This window comes from Lutjanus erythropterus, chromosome 6, assembly GCF_056507025.1.
Source record: "Lutjanus erythropterus isolate fLutEry1 chromosome 6, fLutEry1.hap2, whole genome shotgun sequence".
Taxonomy (NCBI): domain Eukaryota; kingdom Metazoa; phylum Chordata; class Actinopteri; order Lutjaniformes; family Lutjanidae; genus Lutjanus; species Lutjanus erythropterus.
This window is the reverse complement of record NC_139322.1, coordinates 5,217,289-5,238,104: the sequence shown is the minus strand read 5'-3', so window position 1 is coordinate 5,238,104 and position 20,816 is coordinate 5,217,289.

The window sequence follows — 20,816 nt, the reverse complement described above, 5'->3', positions numbered from 1 at the left end:
TTGTTATTTAAAAGAAAAGAGGAATGAGAGGAAAAAGGAAGGACAGGGTAAGGGAAGATGTTTGGAAAGGATGGAGGGGAAAAGGAAAATGACGGAGACATGGAAGAAAAATAAAAAATGAAACGGTAGGTTAGAGTCTGTTTGATGAAGGAAAAATAAAAATGAGAAGAATTAAACATATACATAAACTGTCGAAAAAATCATAGAGGAAATTGCCGAATTAAAGTTAACCAATCAAGTTAATTAAACTTTAAATTTCTAGTATTTATTTTCAGAACATACAGAACTTGTAAAATGTGTTCTTCAAACTTCTTTTGACTTGACTGTACTGAGTTGAATCAGTTTCTTCAGGATCAGCAGATTCGCCGACTTCCCAACATTCCACGTTTGAGAGCTGCAGCTGCAAGTTCTTTCTGTGAAAAGACAAACTGACTTTCCAAGCTGATAAAATGTAAAAAGAAATCAAATTTGTTTGTGTTATTTTTCAGTGTGACTGAAGAGTTGTTGGTTCAACTTAATATCTCATGTTTGTTGAACACATTTTCTCAAGTACAACTGAATTAGTATCAAGTTTGATGAAAAAAATGTTTTGAAATTCAGTCAACTTAAATGTTTAACACAGCTCAGACTAACTTTTTAAAGTTAAATCAAATAGTTTCTACTTACAGTGTATAAATATAAATATAATACTAAAACACCTTTCTTGAACTCTTCCACCATTTTCTCAAAACTTTAAAGGACAATGAAAGAGAAAAGGAAACCAAGGATAGAGCACAACAAATATATAGATTGAGAGAAGGGTAGAGAGAAAACAGAGGGAGGGATGTGAAAACTGAGAAATGCTTAGCAAAATGGAGAGAGAGAAAGAAAGATAGGAGGAACACAGACAGAACAAATGATGGAGGAATGGAGAGGGACAGAGGGAAAGAAGAGCAGCTAGCAGAAGAAACAACAAGTCCGTAACAATGCTACCCTTCTGTTTTCTGTCTCGCCACAAAGAGAATTAGTGACATAATGAATCAGTTGAAATTGAAGAGAGGAAGACACAGAGCGAAGGAGTCCAAGAAAGACAAATTGTTATGAGATGATAATTTATTCTGATGCTCAAACGGGTTTGACCTTTGCTGTAGTTAGTACTGGACTAACTGTCGCCTGTTGAAACTGTATGTCTGTGTGTGTGTGTGTGCTTTCATGCATGCGTAAGTCCACAAACGTGTGTGTCCATGCATGTCAGTGTGTCTTATGGTCAAAATTTGTGCCTCCAAGCATATAAAACAGTGGACATGTGGACATTTGCACATGCACAACTGTCAGTTTGTGCAGGGAAATACAAATGATGGTGTGCCTTTGAGCGCACCGTGCGGTCCGTGTGTGTATGTGAGAGAGAAAGAGAAATTGTCTTATTTCGGTGGGGGGGGGGTCGGCCAACTGATTGGTGCGAGCTGTCACTCTGTGTCGACAGATGTAACTGCCAATCACAATCTGAGCGGACCGAGAATAGATTCATCAGCTGCACTCGATAACTCCCACTCTTTTATTCCTGCTAAATCTATCGCTTCTCATTTCCATCAATGTCTCTTTACGCTGTTGTCAATCACTCTCTATCATGACAGACAGTTTTCACCTTGTGTGTTTCAAAAATTTCATGCTGTTCCAGAATTATCAATCTACCAGACTGATCATTTTCATGCACCGCTGAAGCTGCTTTTTGCAATAATTATATCAGATGACAATTGTAAGAACAATGTGAAAGGAGTTGCTCTGCAGTGCCCCTCATCTTTATTGAGCTTTATAGTGAGTTTTATATTATCATTAGCTGTCTGCTTCTGTGAGATAAGTGGGAAAAAATGTGGAATGTCAGACAATGGCTGAATTTACGGTGATTGAAGAGGAGACAAAGACAAATTCGGGACAGGGAAAACCCACTGAACACTGAGTGATGTGCAACTTGTTAGATTTAAGGTTAGCACTAGCAACTTTCTAGCTAGCTAGCCTGATTTAACGTAACTCTACCTCATATATTAACTTTAGTTGGTTTTATTATCATCAGTTGTGTTATATTTTGCCTTGTTTCGCATCTTTTGTGACAGTGATGTTGCTCCCCCTGCCTCAATAAATCATTGATCACACAAACATATGGCATAAAACATACATCAGAAATGAATAAATAAATCTAAAACTTAAGTTCCTATAAGTTGTTCCTTAGCAAAAATATTACCTTAACCTAAGGGGTTCACTTTGGAGTGTTTCATAAGTGTTTCATGGAGTGTTTTTAATTGGCTAACAAACTACTCGCTATAAGGCTTGTTTCATCACATTTCATGGAGAATCTGACCTGGTTGATGGCAAGAATAAGAAGTGACGTCAGTCATAAATTGAGATTGTTTCATATCTAGTTAAGCTTTAATGAACTTATGGATTAAAAGACATCTCAACAGATACAAAAATAACAGTATAAGAGTGTTTTCTGAGCTGGTGGCTAAACAATGTTGTTTCCCTAAGCCATTATATATGACCCTAAAAGAACATTGTGTCTAAACATAAGGCGTAGTGTGAACAGCGCATTAGCAGAGCAGCAGCAGCAGCTTCAGTCTGTGTCCACACAGGAGGGACAGTAGGTCACCACTTTCTGCCAGCCCTCGGAGACCAATGCATCACTGTAGTTATGCATGTATAATTGAAAGAAATAGACTTGAAGCATTAAAAGAAAAATGCTGTGTTCACTCATCTAGTGTGAGTGAAAGGCAACTCGTTTAGTGACCTATGTGTAGACAGCTGCAGGCATATCTGCTCCGTCAGTCACACATAAGATGGAAGACTGTGTAGACACGCCATTAATCACGGGACTGTTTTCTGGCCTGCCATTGCAAGGGTCATGGTTTGGTTTGGTGTTTAGCACAAAAACAAAGTTAGGGTTAGGGAGCAATCGTGGTTACAACAGACCAGTGTTAGAGTTAGGGTTATTAAATTGCATCATCGTTTTTTTTAGTTAGTTAACTTAGGTTCGGGAGCAAGGTCACGCCTCAACCACTCCTCTAATCACCTGACAAACCTACTTATACCTGGTTAAACCCATCCAGCTCTGTTTGTCTCAGATCTCTCGACCCGCCCACAATTTCTCCTTCTATTCATCCTCTCATCCCTCCTGATTCAATCTGGGTCATACCTCCCCCATATTTCATTCTAGGTACAGTCCGGAGGTCCATAATCAGCTCAGGCGGAAATACGCAGAGACGGAAACCCCACACTGAGTCTCCCTCCCACCCAGCCTAGCTGATGACATACTCCATCCACCTTTAACTACATATTGTTGTGGTGTCATCCTTGTTAGTGAAATTGCTGTTGCTGTGTTGCTGAGCTCTTTGCACCTGCTGACACTGTTGCTCCAATTATACAGCAAATGACTGCACACTGCAATTGATTTTCAATACTTATACATCACACGTAGGTACAAGGTATTAGAAAAAAAACATCAATGGCTGCATTTACATGGACTTTACTATTTCACTAACAATTGGTCTAATGACACCGTCAGAAGGAAAATGCCTCATGTAATCACTTCAGTAAGAACAGACTGGTCCAATCAGCACAACGCCAGTCAGCGCAACTGAAAATTTCTTCTAACCTTACACTGGTAATTTGTTCAGTCAGAAAATATTGGTGTCTAAAAAACAGCTTAACCTGATTCGATTAAGTATATTTTTTCTCCACATGTTTGCCCCAGGTTAGAGTAACATTAGTTGATGTGAACGAGTTTCTGGCAGGGACAGAGATATGGTGGTAGCAAAACAAACCTGGTCTGTGACACAACTGGGACTGTTGAACACCTCAGTGGTCAAAAGGCTTGAATCAATAAGTTGTTCAAACAAATGTTTGAAAAGACGAACGTAGTTGGAATCCACTGAACCGTGGACCGAATCAAAAACCGAATAAAAATGTTATATTCTGTTAATGCTTTTGGGTGTGCCTATCTATAATCTAGATAGATAGATCTAAAATCAAAATTATTTTAATCACTTTGACCAAACACTGGACTGTTGTAGTGAAGCTGGAGCTGAGCCAGAAGGTAGAGCTTTCAATTTACCAGTCGATCAACGTTCCAGCCCTCACCTGTGGTCATGAGCTTTGGGTAGTGACCGAGAGAATGAGGTTACAGATACAAGCGGTCTGTAGGGTGGCTGGGCTCAGCCTCAGTAGGGTGAGGAGCTTGGACATTGCGGGGGGGTTTGGCTTAGAGACGCTGCTCCTTCATGTTGAAAGGAACCAGCTGAGGTGGTTCAGGCATCTGATTAGGATGCATCCAGGACGCCTTCCTTTGGAGTTTTTCCAGGCATGTCCCACTGGGAGGAGACCCCGGGGTATAGACCCAGAGCTTGCTGGAGAGATTACACATCTCAACACCTATCATCACCTAGGGATCCCCCAGGAGGAGCTGGAAAGTGTTGCTGGGGGGAGTTACATCTGGAATACCCTGTTTAGCCGGCTGTGACTGCGATCCTACCACAGATAAGCAGAAGAAAATGTTAGCCGACGACAGCAGATTTTGTCGGCTAACATTATGACTCTCACAAGCCGATTTCATAAGTGTAACTGTCTGATGAGCTAATGCTAGCTCGACTTGAGTCAGCTGAGGAGTCTCCAGTTGATGTTTTAATGTTTCCATTTGACAATTTATAAAACAAGAACCCTGTGAAAGTTATCTGACAACTGATGCATGGTATAATGTTAATGCTAAAAGACTGAGGCTAAAGTTAGCTTACATCTCAGCAAACATTGGTCAGACGTAAGTAGTAGTAGTTATGCTAGTAAGCTAGCATTAGTTAGCTGGAAATGCTAACGTTTGCAGCTTATGTTAGAGCAGATAATTCATTCACCACGTGTTCTCTTGTTTTTCATGCTTTTGAGAGACTACAAAAAAGACATCACGGTCCAGACTCAAAATGCAGAGTATCTAGCTAGTATCTAGCTACGGTTGCTATGCTATCATTGGACAGTTGCTATTTGGAGGTGGGGCTTAGCAAAGGGTCAGTTATTAACAGCATTTCAACAGGCTGTACAAACATCCTGTGAAAGTGTTGAAGTCATTCTGTAGTGACTGATTCCTGCTGAAACTGTGTTACAGTCACTATCAGTGCCATTGGACAGCACCTGTTAGGCCTGTGAATAAATCTAATTTCTCTTAGACTCAATCACCTTGTGAAATATGACGCGCTGAAATCTGCTTTTTCACTCTAACATGTCCCACCATCCAAAATGTGGCACTGACGGCGGACAGAACCTCACAAGTACAGTAAAAACCAGATCTCACATTTACACAGCTGTCACACCTCTCTGGTGATCCATTAAGGAAAAACTGAAAAGGCCAGAGGAAATGTTTTGGAGGTGTTTGGTCCAGCATGTACCAAAACGTACAGACCTTAAGGTGTTAGGACATCTTGTTCACTTTGGTGCAGAAACTACTTCTTCTTCTTCAAGAATCAGCCATTTTCAAAAGTTTACACTAAACTGCTCATAATAGTTATTTCAAGAAGTTACTCTTCACCCAGTCACGATTTAATGTGCCTATATTAGTTTATATATAAGCTTAATATCAGATCAATCTAATTTACAATAACTGTAATACTGACTGATACACACATCTTCAATAAAATGACATGGATGTGACAATAAAGTTTGCAGGGCGACTTATTTCTTCGCCTCTGAGTTATTTTCTGGCACAGATTTCCATTTTTCTTTGTGCATGGGCGCCGAGTGACTGACAGGAGGCAAAGTGTAATAATTAAATTATGCACTGATATGAAAACATTCCATTCAAACAAAATGAAAAAGAAATGAAACATGAAGTCTGACTGAACAAAATGAAAGCTTTACGCCCGCTGTGATGGATTATCTCACTGTTCCGGAAGTAGAGAAGGAGAGGAGAAAATCGAGAGCGCTGCCGCCTCGCAAAAATGTTTATATATTTGCACAAATCATGAAGTGCAACAACCCACATGATCATTAAAGGAGTAATAAAAAGGCTTGTGCTGGGAAGATTTAAAAAACCTGAAATGTTTAGAAACAGATTGATACATTTAGATTTTGTTATTTTTCTTTTTGCAGTGCAAAGGATAGGAAAATAGAAAAGACGATAGAAACAATGACAAAATAAAAACAATAATAATAAATGCCAGTGAATACAAGAGTAATAAATATGCTCCAAGGCTAAATTTAAAGTTTGTGAGAGAGGAGGATTGTATTGCAATGTAATGGTGGATGATAAGATAAAGACAAGGATAAAAATTAGATAAGATAACCATTATTGATCCACATATTGATCCTCAGAGGGTGGTTGTCACATCAACACAAGGACAGAAAAAACTACACATAATAAAGAATTCAAAATAATTAAAAGTTGACAAAACAAAAAATTTAAAAAATGGCATTCGTGAATAAGTAATAAACTGTAAATAACAGAACATTTGATTGAGTGGTGACTGCACTATTAGTTCAAAGGGAGATATTGATTAAAACCATTTGACATGCGGCTGTGCAAACTCAATTATGAGGAAGTGGAACAGCTGGAGCTGCTTGAGCCTTTTTGTTTGCTTTGTGCTCACTGGTGGCATTCGTTCAACCACCTTCATGAAAGGGTTGTCATTGTGATATTAGCACACATAGGAAAACCTGCTGAGACGTTTAAAAGTGTGTTGCGTTTCTCCTTTCAACCAGAAACGTGGGCCTTTTCTTTTGTGCGTGCATCTCCACCCCAGCCTTGCAAACTGTTGGCTAGTTGGTTTGTTTACAACATACAGAGCTGATCATAAACAGACAAGTGTTTCATAAACCCTAAATGAGATGCATATTCAGAGTGTGTGTGTCTGTGTGTGTGTGTGTGTGTGTGTGTGTGTGTGTGTGTGTGTGTGTGTGTGTGTGTGTGTGTGCGCATGTGTGCATCCATGGAATTTATGATCATATAAAACTCACAGACAACCGAGACACTAAATCATGACAACCAAAAGTTAAAAAGCAACACAAAATCCCAGGCGGAGAGGCAGGAGTCCCCACGCAGGAGCCTCTCTCTCTTTCGACGCTGGCACAGGAGCTTTTAAGCACTTATTCCCTGGCCAGATGCACCTCATTACAAAAAAATCTGATGCACCACATCTGGCAGAGCTAGAGAGGACAGGAGAGGACAGGGGACAAACAGCACAGGGGACACATACAGCCATAAAATACAGTATATTGAGTACTTTATTACCAGCTTCGATGTGAGGTAAGGTTAAGCTAAATTACAGTAAAGAGTTAAACATTTGCAAAGAACCAAAAGAATTGTTTTATCAGCAATACCAATTGATTTTTTTAGCTAACAACAAACTAAATGAATATATTTTTTCCAACTACATTTATCATAAAATGAAACACCAATAAATATTGTAGATGAGGCCTGGGAGAGAGTTATTCCCAGTGAAAATGAAAAAAGAATTTACAGTAACTCTGGCTTTGCTTTTGGCTGCAAATATCATGATATCAGATTTCCAAACATCAAGAAAGTTTGATGCTCAATTTAAACTAAGTAGAAATTGTATCTGATTCAGAACTTTCCTCAGAAATATTTTTTTTATGTAAAAGAAACAAGCAAAGCATCATCAGCAAAAAAATATAGTGGTAGAAGAAGATGTAGTTACCGAGTCACTGATGTACATTGGAAACAAAAGGAGTCCAAGAATCAACCTTTGTGGGACACCAAGTAACTTTACAAATTATTTCTTATTCTTAATATAATTGGAAATTTCTTTTAGGTGACTCAATTGAAGCCATAATATGATGACTTAAGAAAAAATATTATGATTTTGTGATAAATACTAAAATATACTCAGAATATTTATTATTGTTTAAAGCAGTATGAATTTTATCAACCAACAAAACAGCAGCCTTGTCTGTAGAATGATTATTTCTAAATACATACTGGTGTTTACACAAATTACTTTTGTTTAAATGCTCTATTATACACAAACCTTTCAAGCCTTTTTTGACAAAGATGGAGGAATAAAGATAAGCTGATGATAAGTAAAAGATCTTTAATCCCCAGACTACTTTTGCAAATTTTAAATCAAAGTGAAAGTGATCTGGTAAACACATGACTTATTGAACATGAAAAAATGTAAAAGAATTTGTTCTAAAATAAGGGGAAAAAAAATCTAATATATAAGACTGATGGAACTCTTGGTGCACTTATATATAAGTTTGTTTCACACACAAATATCACAGATTACAAAGTGATTATTTGCATTAGAAACAAATACTGCAGTAAATGAAGGTAGTGAGGAAGTCCTTCAGTTATACAAACACGTTAAGAGTGTTCTCTCTAAAAACATTATTTCCAGCAGAATTTTGATTTCAATCGTTTCTTTCCAAAATGAGACACATCGATTGTTCATGGTGCAGCAGATTGAAGACTCAGACGTGTGCTTTGTGCACAGGTACAGTTCTGTGTGTAAGCAGTGTGCACCCACACAGTATCACGTGCTTTCCCACAATCCAACACAGGCGCGCACACACAAAGAGCGCTCTCTAGAGAGGCTGGTGATAGATTGCTTGACAGTGTTGCTGTGAGGTCTTTAGCTTGTTGTCCAGACACACACACACACACACACACACACACACACACACACACACACGTTTCCCCCCCCAGTAGGACGTGTGGGCAAACAGCAGAGCAGCAGACAAGCTCGATCTTATCAGCTCCACTGGAGGAAATCCATTTCAGAGGTTAATCTTTTGTGACTCCCACCAACAATCTGACAGAAAATTCCACCCTCAGATATTCTTACTCTGTTAACTATTATTACCTTCATATATGAGATGATGGTCAATGCAATGCAACCCTCAACCTTGGAGGTGTTTTGGCTGTAATTGGCTTTTCTCTTGTAACAATTCTTCTTTAGTTTCCTTTACCTCTTGAGTTATTTCTCGAGCATATTTTCCTGAGTGCCTTTTCAATAGGCTGACGCTTGATGCATTGCTCAGCTGCTGGGTGTACATGAAGGTATACTGATATCACTGACACTTCCTAGGTGATTTTTTTCATTGTTGTTGCAAAATAAAGGCTTTACAATCAAGTGCTTGTTTAGTTTCAGTTTAATTTCATGTTTATATTCTTTAATTGCTTAATAAATGTTTATAAAGCATTTATAAACTTAATTTGAATGTTGGTTAAAAGTGAAATAAGTATTAACTTAAATTAATAGACTTTAAAAGTCTTTCATCTCTCTTTGGTTCCGCTCGATCCGGTTGAGGTTTCTGCCTGTTAAAGTGAAGTTTGTTCTTGCCACAGTCGCCTCAGTGTTTGCTCTTGGTGGGAAAAATTTGGTTTTGAAAGCGTACGGTCAATGACACGCAAACTATCATTCGTGTTTTTATCTCCACACAGTTGGACCATCGTGTCACAAGTATAACTCAGAATATAGCACCAAAACTCTTAACAAAAAAGAAAAAAGAACACGCTCCAATTTTAATGACTCTGCACTTGCTACCTGTTTGTTACATGATTGATTTTAATATTTTATTATTACTTTTAAAGCCTTTCATGGCCTAGCCACAAAAATATATGTATCCCGGTAAATGCACCGGCCTTCCATCGCTGACCGCTAGATCTGCCTTGGCGTTCGTGGTTCCCGTTTGTCTGTGGCTGCCTGGCATTTCCGTTTGACAACGCTACAGTCTGATTGTTTCCAGCTGCTTACCTGTGGCTGGCTTTTATTCCTTATGCCAGCATGTTTATTTATACTTTATTGTTAAAGCACTTTATAATGCTGGTTTTAAGGTTTAGGCTGCAGTAAGGCACAATCACAGAGACCTTCATGAGTGATCACCAGGATGTTGAACATCAGAAAGATCCATGACATGGACAGGAAGTCTTTTTGTCCTAACTGTGCATGTACAGTATGCAGAGCCTACTGTCATCATTTTGTATCTCTGTCTACAAGAACAGTAGGTTAGAAATGAAATGATGAAAAGGATGAAAAGTGAATTTTGTCCAACCAAGGACTTAATCTGCTCACTTTCTTTCTGAAGCATTCAGCGCAGCCCTGTGAGGTCAGTGTTAAACCAAAGCTCATTAAAAAAATTCACCAAAAGCCTTTGTCATACGCACAAATGTTAACCTCAAACCCTTTACTGCGGGCCTTATAACCTTAATCGAGAGCAAGTTTGTAATTCTACTTTTTTTTTTTTTATCCTCTTCCCATTACTGCCTGTGAATACTCAGTGATGCAGAAGCTCCTGCTGTGTGTTTCTACCTGACCTGCAGGTCATCCACTCCAATTCTTTACAAGATTAAAAGCAACTCAGATACAGTTAGATTCAGTAATGTAGAACATCATGTTGAATAGCACATTAATCAAGGGTTTTGATGACGTGTTTAACATAGTTATTATCATCTTGTATAGCCTGGTGGGTTCATCACAGTAACTCAGGCTGAATTTTGCGGAGGTTGCACAAGATATCTCAAACTTTTTATTTCAATTTCCAGTTCATAAGATTTATGGTGATCTCTTGGCAGAATATGACAAAAATTGAATATAATATGTTTTCATTAGAGCATGATAACCTGAAAATAAGAGTTGTTGTGCGTTAGTTAATTTAAAACACACCATTAATACCCTCAGAGGGGGCAGGTCCCAATGTAATTCTACAGGAGCCCAGAACGGACAAAGCAAACACTTGCTCTAGATACGGCTTTTTGCGTTTTGAGCGAGTTCCACCGTCGGTTCTCCTACATGCTTGAAAGGGGAGAAGGATTGCAATCTGCAAGCTCACCACTAAATCCTATTCACTGGTTCTTTTATGTACTGGTGCAACAATAAAAATGTCACTTTGGATGTGAACATTTCAATTTAGGAGCATGATTTAGCTCCGGTGAACAAGTGAGGTGCCTGTAGATTGCTCATATAAACATCTGAACTAATAAATGTGTAATGTGAGGATGTGTGGTGGTTGAATCACTCGTATTAAGAACAGACAGCAGGATGGAGACAGATAACTTTCTTAAGCAGCACTTTACTGTTCTCCACACTTCAGCAGCTTAACGGAAACACTTCCTTGTTAATGACTCACATGTGGCTAAACCAACCAATCAGAATCTAAAAGGACTTAGACTGAGGGAAATATGTGAGAACCACAAAGGCAGATTCAGCCAATTATTTTAACTGTTTTAAAGATGCTGTTGTATTTAAACATAAATATGTAAATAATAATGGTGTAAACAATGTAGTTAATTGTATGAACATTATTATGCTATCAAATATATCCTAGTACAAGTCACTCAGAGTGACAAAACGAATTGAAACATTATATTCAACATGTTGATAAAAATATCTTAATTTAATTGTGCATTTTTCACTGTGATACTTTCTACAGTTGCACAAGGAACTTATTTTCCTGCTAATCCGAACAGTCACTGGTCTTAATGGGTATAGTGGTAAATACAGAAATGGGAAAGCTATATTTAACCCTTAAAACAGAGGAGTAAAGTGTGTATGTTTACTTGGGATCTCCTCCCACTATCCCCCTGTTGGCCTTGTTCTTTAAGACTTGCATGACCTTCATTGTATCCTCCTCCATGTCATCAACAATAGACATTTATAGGTGACACCACTAACTTTGCATTTATGCTATATTTTAAAACATATCTCCTGTAACTATCTACCACTTTTGTGCTAATGTTGGATAAGAAATGTGTTTTTTTCTGAATTATCCACAAACAACAGATGTGTTTTTTGTTGGAACGATAAAAGTGTTATCTATTTGTGCACTGAATCAGAGGTAGCAGCCAATGTGATTAATGTTTAGAAGACGATGAGTCATGCTAACAGACAGAGAAACTTTGTCACCATCGGCCCAGATTCAGCCAGTCTGTGCACCAGCCGGTTCTAATCCTGTACACACACTAGTGGACTCGGTGGGGGGTTCTGCCCTGTAAGATGCCCCCAGTGGAGAAAATTCAGGCTGCCCCACCTGCAAGAAAATGAGTTGGCCTGCATGTGTCTCCAAAATTCAATAGTTCTGTCAGTTTTTTATTACAGAGGTGTTGTAGTTAAATCTAAGACACATAATTTTATTTTTTTTGAACCAGAGTTTGGAGCCATTTTACCACGAATGCATCACAACCTTCTGTGTGCTGGTGCTGTCCACTACTGTATACACAGCTATAGTAGTTATCAGCTAGATAGGAAATGTTCTCAGCCATGCATTCATCATGCATTAGCACTTTATATGGCCGGTCTTGTAACAGTCCTTCATATTGCTTTTAAGCTGCCATAATTTTGCAATGCCACTGGTCTTTTTCAACAAAAAAAAAGAATAAACAGTGACAACCTACAAAACTATATTTGCAGATAGGTAATAACCTGTCAGGGCTAATGCCTCGATTCCACTGGACGTCTAACCTCTGTAACGTAGATTTGACCTGTTGGAGCATTTTGCCTGCCTTATTTTGTTGACTTGCTCAGATTTTGTGGATTTGGTCGTTTTTCCTTGATCCTTGTGCTACTATCATGAGTAAGAAGGTTATGTAGCTTTGTTTTTTATCTGTTTTTATGATCGGCAGTCTGCATGGGCTCTTTTATTTTGAAAATTGATTGGATTCTCAACGCCATGTGTCTGATTTCCTGCCCCGCTTGATTTGCTCTTTGCAGTGTGATGCAGCACAACACAAAGTTGTTGCAGGATTGTTTGTAATTTTTGCAACATGGGACATTGTGCTACCAAGTGAAATCTGAGAGTGTCGTACTGGCATGTTATTTTAAACATCACTCACACGTTGTCCCAGAGATGTCACTTCATATAACCAGATGTTGCAACATCCCTACCAAGACAGCGTCGTTATCGGAAAGTCACTGCGATGAAACGTTTTGTAATGTTGCAGGAATGTCATTACATCATAAACAACTGAACGTCACAATCACAATGTTGCATGCAAACTGTGTAACTATAATTTTGCAGTAATGTCAGTACAACATCACAAATGATTTGTTTGTTGGGTATCTGTCAAAAATAGACTTGACATGTATACTCCATGGAGCAGATAGCGCCCTCTACATCCAGTGGTACAAAATCTAAAAATTTGTTTATCAGAAAACTTAATATTAACAGTCTCTGATTGGAAGGTTTTTGTAGGTAGCCAGCTGCCAGCTCTAACATGTTTGTGATTGGTTGTTTTTCACATAATGCAAAGCGTTGAGTCACTGTATTATATTTTACATATTGCACACATTCTACATATTGCATAGACAAAAATGAGGCACCAAAAAATGAAAGCCAGTGAATGAAAATATTAATCCAAAAGTGATGATGATTGTAAAGCAAAATGAATGAGAGACAAGACAAAAGAGGGACAGACCTGCAGGAAGACAAGGTGAGCCAGGAGAAACGGAGCTCCGGGTCCAGGTGGAATATGAAATATTCATTGGAATATAAATTACTCTCTGTTTAATTTATTTAAATGAGGAATAATGAGGTTATGACTCAGGCCTTTGTGCTCCAACCTGTCTGACTGTGTCTTTCTCACTCTTGGCTTTATTCACAGCGCCGTGACATTCATACTCACAGTGTGAGTGATGAGCAAAGCCAGAGAACAAACAACTGCGCATGAGGTTGATGTGTAACTTTAGCCAGTGCAAGGTCACATGTTTCATATGATGTATTTGTAATGACTATTATCTGCAATCATTTGTATTGATTTACATTAAGTTAGAGTGACTCATGGTACATCTGAGTTCAGTCTCACTTTACTAGAACTGGTTTAGACCAGCCTCCAACAACACAGATGTTTCCTGTCCAAACAGCAGTTCACTGTGTTTTATTATTTTCTGCATCCTCAAGTGCCTTTCCATCAACCAGATTTTGCATTTGTGTGTTTTTAATTTGTCCTTTAAAAAACAGAGCTGAAATGCCAATAATTCCAGAAATCAAAACTGAAATATTGCAAAACACAAATTACCCCTAGCTATCAATAAAAGCAAAGTGCAATGGAAACAGACTCAGTGAATAAATCTGATGCACATTAATGCAAATAGAGAACAAGCAGGTAGGTGAAAAACACACAAAAAAAACAAGTAATTTGTTATGTTGCTTAACAGAAATGGTGAGAGAGTGACTGGCTTGTATTTTGGCTGAGGTGAGGGGGGAAGATATCCAGGGGTCAGCTTGACAGAAGGTTGCCCAGGAAAGAGAGCTGGCTGGCAGGCTTGGCAAACTGTCGAGGCTGGTATGCAGGCTGGAATTCCTGGAGAGGAAAAACAGGTAGAAGTCTCCAGATAGGCAGGCAGACAGACAGACTGGCAGACGGGTAGGCTAAGACAGACTGGCAAACTAGTCAGCTAAAGTGTGGCTCAATGACAAGCCATGAGTGTGTGCTCCAAACAACTCAGAACTAAAACATTTCTAACCTCATGCTAGACAAAGTATAATGGAGTTCAATCCACCCCAACTTCATGAAGAAGTCTGACATCAGACAACAAGAGCAGCTACATACTATCAGAGTAAAACCTGTTGGTGACAAAATGGCACCTTTGTTATTAAGTGCCACAAAAATAAAGTGTATAATTGCTTCTGTGACCTTGTGTCATTTTATCGCCTCTGTAATTTATGCAAAGGTTCAATTGCGTGTACACTTGAGAAGAAACTTGATTAGTTTTGGAGTCATGCATCTGGAATGCTTTGGTCAGAAGTTAAACATTTCTACTGGGAACTTCTGACCTCCAACGCTGACTGAAATGCAGCATGAGTACAGCGTTCCTGTAGGAAGAGGCGATGAGTTGATGGCGGACAGGTGTGCTGACTGCTGATGAGGAGATCCAGGTGAAGGATGGAGGGAGACCGAGCCCACACACACAAACACGGGCAGAGACAGACACCTCGCTCGTCTCTCCTCAGAGATCCCTCCACACTCCTTGAAAAGGAATTAAGAGCATTAGGATGGTTTGCATCATGAAGAGCCACTGGTTCAAGCGAGAGAATTGAGATGTACCCACAGAGACACAGAGGAGCACTGGGAGACACGGGGAAACAGGAAACAACTGGGAAAACGCCTTGTTTTCATTTGTTTGAGGTTTCTCTCTTAATATGTCATCTTGTTGCACCTTGTTCTTCTGCACTGCTTTGATGGTGGAGAATTAGAAACACAAGCTGTGCACAAGCACACTTACCAAGCTTCAGACCTTGAAAGTAGAAAGGATTTCAATCCCAGAAGCTTTGTTCATTGCATTCTATTGATTTTACATAGTTGTTGTACATTCCAACAGCACTTTACTTTCAATTCTCAGGAAAGTATACAGAATAACGTGCCCCTCTCGCATAACCATGCATAAATCTCTGGCATGAAAATATTCATCAGTTTTCTTTCATTTATTTATTTTTTTCCTGCCCCTAAAACAAAATTGATAGAGCAGATTTAGAAAACATGTATGCCCATTTCCTTGAAAACTTTTCTCGAGAAATAGGAATTGGACCTGTAGAGCTGTAGGGTTCATACACACTGTACAGTTTCAGAAGCAGGTGAAAAAGGTGTAAGAATTAGTCAGAAACAGGGAAAAAATACAGAAGAATGAAAAAACAAGAGTCCTCGGGAAGATCGGGAAAATCAGGAGTGTTGGCAAGTATGCAGTAAAAACTGATATGATCGATACATTTGGATGGAAATTTGACTGCCTGCTTTTCTCTTTTGACCGCATCAAATTTCAGTCCAAACTTTATAAAGACTACAGGGGTTGAAATTCAATAATTTAATAACTGAGAGACAGCTTCAACTGTGCAAGTTTATATTGGTACATGCAGGCCTGGAATTTCATCATTTTAGGGGTGTGAGCTTTTTCTATTTCTGACAGGGGCATGCCAGAAAAAGTTTGAGAACCACTGCAATATATATAGTATTTTTACATTATCTAATAAGACAGTATCTTTTTTTAAAGTTACTCATTTTTTAAGAGACTTAATCCTTATTTTGAGATACTTATTCAATATTGTGAGATAAGAAAGTCACTACTTTAAAGCCCTTATGAGTTTCTATTTTGAGATATTAACTCATTTTGAGGAAAGTTTATCATATTGACTTACAGTTCATTTTTTTTTTTTTTTTTTAACATAACTTTGGCGATAATGAGCGTCCAAAGAAGAGGCAGGGCCTGGTCAGTAGTGCACAGAGGAGACAAGCATATATAGCGTGGATCACTGTAACACAGAAATGTAGAGTAACATCAGACTTCATGATCAAAGACAGTTCGGCACTTCTGTCCATATATGCAAGCATTGAGCACATGAATTGAACTTTCTGCGTCACACTTCGGTTGTCCAGCGGTTCATAGCAGTCCTCTGGTAACCTGGTAACCCACCACTGATTGTGTGGACAGCATCTAACTTGATCAGAATCTCAACAAAAGACACTAGTGTCCAAAAACTATACTGACAGTAGAGAAGCAGAGAAGAAATCATCTGGGGCAGTGTGGCTGGAGCATCAAGGCTGCTGTGGCTGCAGGGCATATCATTTTCTGAGGGGCGTAAGGCCAAATTGAGGGGGCACAGTGGCCGTGACCATCACGGCTGCTGTTAAATTCCTGTCCTGGATATATGTGCATTTTACTGTGCAAACATTTGAAATTACACAAAGACATAAAAACCTAAAAAAAAACAAAAAAAAAAACAGAAGTTTTGTCTTGTCTTGTCCAAAAGATTTAAGATGTCATTTTAAATTGAGTTTTGGTCACATGACTGCATGCTGCAGTGAAGTTGTAATTGGTGGAACAGAAGCACCGACTGTTTGTCTCTCGCTCCGTTTAATTCCCCAATTCACTTTACATGTCTCTCTCCCTCTCAAACTCTTTGACTCTGATTCTCTCTCTCTCTCTTTTTATCTCACTGTCTCGTCTTCTGAGATAAGTAGAGAGACAGGCGTGTGTGTGTGTGTGTGTGTGTGTGTGTGTGTGTGTGCACTTGTTTTGGCTGCCTTGGCTTTTATTGCTAATTTAAGTGAGAGGCGATCCATCACATAATGAAGCATGTAGTAAAATGCGTTTGTCTGAGTGAGTGAGAGTGTGTGTGTGTGTGTGTGTGTGTGTGTGTGCGTGTGCGTGCTTGTTTTATTGCCAGCCTTGAGATGTCAACAACCTGAATATCGTATGAAGGGAATTACAACTAAACACACACACACACACACACACACACACACACACACACACACACACACACACACACACACACACACACACACACAGGTTGAATGATGAGCAGAGCAAATGCATGTTTATCCTTTGGCTTCTGCTGTTCAGTAATTCATGTTGATGGATGACTAATCAGCTAATGATATGAGCGAGAGAGGAAGAGGGAGGCTGAGAGAGACGGAGTGAGAGAGGGAAGGAGAAAGTAGAGAGAGAAAGAAAGGACAAGAAGGACAAAGAGTGAGTGAGACAGATGCAGGCAGACATTGATAAGATAAGTGATCTGATAAGCTGGATAGATATCGGTGCAGATGCTGACTTTATTTAACCAAAGTCTTGGCCATGTGAAATGCTGGCTTTGTATATTTCATATTGTAATATGTTATTGTATCTAACTATGAGTTAGATTTTTACACAAACCTAAAGTTACATTTGTCATTTATACTCTATCCCAGTGATCAAAACAGATTTTTTTGTCAAGGGTGATACCAAGGTATTTAAAACTCTTGATCATCTCTGCTGGCTCACCGTTGATGCAGATGCGGCAGTGGGGGATGCAGGATCTGTCGCGGTTATCAGTGAGCAGTTTTTTGATTTTGCTGACATTCAGAAGTAAGTGATTTTCTGTGCACCACTGAGCGAAATGAAAGATGGAGTGCTGGTGACTGAGTTATTGTTCTTGAGAAGTGCAAGTAGGGCCGCATCATCTGAATATTTGAATTTTTTATAGTTTTTATAAAGACTTTGTGCAGCAGATTGGTTCTACAAGCAAGTCAGTGCATCATTAGGTGGTTTCAGAGAGTTACAAGGTTCTATAAATACTTTGTGAAAACAATACAGCAATGCATTAATATTAGAAAATGTACTTTGAATACTTAAAAGCAAGTATTTTAGTACTTTAACTTAAAATTTTGACTGAGCAACTTTCACTTGTAGTTGAGTATTATTTGACCGGGAGTATCTGTACTTTGACTCAAGTACTGAGGCTGAGTACTTTGTTCACCACTGGTTATGATGGTGGGTGATGTAGTGGTGCCCATCCTGACGGCCTGGGGTCTGTCACTGAAATCAGCTCAGTAACAGTCAGTAATCCGTTCCTCCCGGACAGACTGACAGACCTGGGGGTTTAGTCACGTCCTCTGACCTTGACAGCAGCGCACTCAGGTCAACAGACAGGCAGAAGGACAGTGAGACAGACGGCAGACTGTTTAGAGGTAAGGTGCTTCTTTGCATCGTCTTTTGTCTCTCTGTCGACCTTCACCCTCTGTCTTCCTCTCCATCTCTTTCATCCTATGAATGATGCATAGACCGCCGGATAGACGAAGCTCACATTGAAAATCAGCCGTGACCTTTGCTGATAAGCTGAAAGCCGGAGCTCGCGTTCATTTCACTCTGCTGTGAGCTCGCGGCTCAGAACCCTTTCTCCTTGACAATTATGGAAATTGCCGCTACCGGGACATGGGGCCGACCGTCAGAAAGGCAGAGCTGCCCGAAAACCAGCAGGTCCACTTGGTTTAATTCGCCACTAATACTCTTGCATCGTAGATCTGACCTGCAGGGATTCCTGTAAAAAAAAAAAAAAGAAAAAAAAGAAAAAAAAAAAGGAGTTCTATCTTTGGCTAATTTATGCCTATATGGAAATAAAAAGCCAGCAGATTCAGCAAAGATATTAAGAAGTCCTTCATAAACTTGTGATTACACAGAGATGCAATCTGCATCTGCACAGTGGAAATGAGGATAAAATTGTCTTCACCAATAAAAGCACTAACATCACTTGATTCAAATGCCATTCCATGTAGGAATAAAATTTTAGAGCCGTTCATTATTTCACATTCAGATCATTCAGATTAATGCGTGACAATATTAACTTCTGCCTGAGGGGAACATAGACGCAGAGCCTACAGGTGGGTGTTGAGGTGGAAGACAATGAAATGTTACATGAATCATCGGCAGCAGTTACGACAATTGATTGCAGCAGCAGCATCATACCAAGGCAAAGTAGTGAGCAGAGCACTGGGGAGTTAAATAAAGCACCTAATTACAAAGACCGCATTGGGTATGTGCTGTTACGACTAAATTCTGTTACATGAATATAATAGTGCATTTAAATTTCCTGCCAGAAATAGCTCACAGGCTTTGCTCCATTATTACACAAAGTGCACTGCCACTATAAGGAGGAGCTCTAGCACTCAGGTGAAGGCAGACATCAGGAAATGATATGAAAAGAGAGTATTTCTTTTATATAATTCTTTTCATTTTAAGCCAGCTACATCATAATCATCTTCACTGGTTCAGAGTTTGTTGAACATTTAGGCTTTTCTGACGATCAGCCTGTTTTTACATTTCTGCTCCAAAAGAAATGACGATAAAAGCACAACAAATTTGAAAGAAAATTACATTTTGAAAGGGGAGCGGAATGCAGTCCAGACGATGATTTTAACAACATGGTAAAAAAATGTTAATTTATGCTTGTATCTCCAAAATAGTATCAGTAAAATGTTCACTGACAACACATTTCAGTTGTTTTAATGCGCTAACCATTCATAGCAACTAAAGCATCTCTAAACTTTTTTTTTTTTTATGGTTATACTTAGGCACTCACAACATCTGGTTTGAGACATGGGACTCAATAGTCTGTCCTCTCTGAAAACTCTCTTATCTTAAAGGAATAGTTCACCCATTATCTACTCACGCTCATGCCAGTTGAAGGTTGGGTTTAGTCTTTTAGTCCACAAAACACTGCTGGAGTTTCACAGGAAAATAGTGTTGCAGAATGGAAGTGAATGGTGACCAGTTTTCAAATGAAAAAAAAAAAGCCTCTACACTGCTTGTCAAGTGTAATGCAAGTCTCCTAAAGCCCCAACATGCTGTTCACTTTCATGTGCACACGGTCACACCACGTATGCTCAGTTCAGATGGTGTGAACGTGGCTCTGAGCTCAGAATCTACAGTGAAGAAGTTTGTCCTCAGTCTATTTGAGACTAGATGATGGCGGATGAACAGCTTGCTTAAGACACTTTTTACTGTCTTCAAAGAGAGAGACTCCTAATCAAATAACTTCACTAAATGGAATTTCATTTAGAGAAAAACTGAATATATTGCTTATGTTGTTAATCATGAGGGACAGGACACTTCATATTTTAAACTGGGTGTATTTTTACTCTCAGATTCTGCCCAGTGCAGCTCCAAATTCTAAGCTACTCTCAGCCTCAAGTGCTGAAGAAGTTTCATTTGATCTTCAATCTGATTTTCTGGAATAACTGATTATTCACAACTGCTTCAATTTCATTTGGATATCCTGAAGAAACAGGAGGCATTTTGTTCTGTTTACAAGGAAACCAGATTTAATAGTGTGAAACTTGTAGAAAATTGCTGTTTCATCTGTACTCCTCTGTAACTCTCTCTTCTGTTTCTTCCAGTTTCTGTTGAATTTAACACATCTTCTCTTTCTGCAGTCTCTCTGCTGTGCCTCGCTTTCCCCTTCTGAGGAAGCATTTCCTGAATGGTGAAATACCAAGTTCAGTTATGACTGGAATAGATTTTAAAAGACGTGAAAGGTAGACTGAGCGGGATTTATCAGTTGCGGGCTGTAAACACCTATTCAAAGTTTGCCCCACCTCCCTG